This window comes from Petaurus breviceps, unplaced genomic scaffold, assembly GCF_028583685.1.
Source record: "Petaurus breviceps papuanus isolate PSGF00001 unplaced genomic scaffold, PetGlider_PUasm1.0 373, whole genome shotgun sequence".
Taxonomy (NCBI): Eukaryota; Metazoa; Chordata; class Mammalia; order Diprotodontia; family Petauridae; genus Petaurus; species Petaurus breviceps.
The window spans coordinates 1,256,373-1,258,599 of NW_027186299.1; the positions used below are offsets into that span (position 1 = coordinate 1,256,373).

A 2,227-nucleotide genomic window follows, 5' to 3' on the forward strand; every position below is an offset into this window, starting at 1 on the left:
TGCTATTGATGTTGTTTGTGGTGCTTGGAGCCCTGAAATGCAAGGGCAGAGGGTGGGATTGCCTTGAAAGAGTTTGACCACTCAAGCCTTTTTTTTCAGAGTAGGGAGGTTTTATTATAATACCAATTGGACGGGCAAGTTTTCCAGTAAATCTGCAGTATTTGTGATGCCAAAACAAGCAGATGAGATTATAAGAATCTACACAATCTTTTTTTGTTGTTGTTGTTGAACACCAAGGTTTCTATGCACGGGTCCAATTCAAGGCCCCCAAAGACCAGCTCTGGGGTGGGGCACTCGAACCCAGGCCTCCTCAGCTGGGAGGGGACAAGGTCTGGGTGGCAAAGGCAGGAGGCGGGGCAGCTGTGGCAGCTTCCAGAAGATTCCAGCCTTGAGGAGGGAGCAACAAGGAGAGGGCACAGGGAGAGCCCCTGCAGCTAGGCCGCACCCCAGTCTCTCCCGTTCCCAGCTCGGACCATCATCCTGCGGCGGTGACTCTTGCTGGTCTTCCTTGCGCTGGGTGGCTTCTTGGTAGAGTCAAGGCCATGGTGTGGACGTGGGCGTTTCCTCTTGGCCCTCTTCTGGCTTTGTGCGTGGGCGTGGAGGGAGGCTGTGAGGGAGGAGATCCTCTGAGACAGGAAGGGCTTCTGGGACTTCTTGGGCAAAGCACTGACGGCTCTAACCGAGGGGGTCTCTGCCCGCCCTGCTCCAGGGTCCGCTTCGCCCCCAGGCGGGGACAGCCCCAGGCGCCACTCTCCCGACAGGCCCAGGTCGCTGATGGCGGTCACGGTCACAGTGTGGCCCGGGTGGTCGTACTGAATGCACTGGCTCTGGGAGGTCACCAGCTGCTCCAGCTCGTCCGCCTTTCCCAAAGCCTCCTCCCGATCCTTCCTTCAGCTTCTGGCGGATCTCCGCCGAGGCCGCCTTTCTGCGCTCCACCTTCCGCCGGTGGAAGCCCGTCCGGTAGGCCCGCCGCTTCTCCTCGTCGAAGGTGAGCACGAGGCGGCCTTGGCCCCCCTCGCCGTCCTTCTTCTTCTTCTTCTTGCGGGCCATGGCGGAGGCCGGAGCGGAGCGCGGCTTCCCGGGCAGCAGCCCGTCGGGCCGGCGCAGCGCGGCGTGGGGCGTGGAGCCCAGAATCTGCGCGATTTAATGGCGGTAAGATTGGTACTTTTGTACAGAAAAAGACTGGGAATATCTGCATGGGATTAAGGAGTGAGAAGTAGCCTGGAGTGCGCCAGGTGCAGACAATGAAAGGAGTTGAGTGGTAGAGCCAAAATGAAAGCACAGTTAAGAGGATTATTGAGTATCTGGGTGGAAATGTGTGGGAAAGTTCAGGGGCAACGGCATCATCTCTTTCTTTTTGGAGTCCAGGTCCTATCCCCCATCACTATGATTATATCCATTTTACTTCTGAGAAAAATCGAGGCAGGCAAGTTCACAGAACTAGCAATTATCTGAGGTGAGAATTGACCTCGTGTCTTCCTGACTGGCTAGTGCCAGTATTAATTCAATCCAATTCAGTTCATCACGGAGTTGTTAAGTATCTATGTCAAGCAGTATTCTGGGTGTTGGGGATACAAAGTCAGGAATAAAATAGCTCTTGCCATCAAGCTGCTTACAGCAGTGGAAGGGATTGCATACAACACATCGACGAGTGAGGAAATACAATGTATGGACAAAAAATGCAGTTATTTCAATCCATGGAAGGTACTACTTAGAGACAATCAGGGGAGATTTCAGTCAGTCGGTCAGCAATCAATAAACATTTTAGAGTACTTATTATACTTACTACGTGCCAGGCACTCCAGTGAGTACTGAGAATGCAAAGAAAACAAGAGGAAAAAAGTCCCCAAGTTCAAGGAGCATGCACAGGAAGAATAGGAAAGATAACATGTAAATGACCAGGTAGATACAATATTACCTACAAAGCACATGGAAGGTCATTGACAAGGGAAGGAATCCAAAGTTGGGAGACTTGCTGTAGAAGGTCGACTTCCAACTTAGTCTTAGAAGGAAACCAGGGAAAATGGAAGGTGAATGTAAGGGAATAGAACATGCCAGGAACCACGGAGAGGGCTCTTGAGATGTGCTAGGGATCCTAAGAAGTAGAGGTTAGAAGGGAAGGCATCCTAAACCTGAGGGACAGTTGTGTAAATTGTGGGAGTGGGGCATCAGATAGAATACACAATGAGAGAAGAACTAAGGGCTTACTTTGAAACAGAGAGTGCAT

The 2,227-nt window shown here is 51.9% G+C and overlaps 1 pseudogene; it reads right to left on the reverse strand.

Moving 5' to 3' along the window:
* Positions 1-434: 434 nt before the first annotated feature.
* LOC138169775 (nucleolar protein 12 pseudogene) lies at positions 435-1,050 on the reverse strand (annotated as a pseudogene).
* Between the last annotated feature and the right edge of the window lie 1,177 nt (positions 1,051-2,227).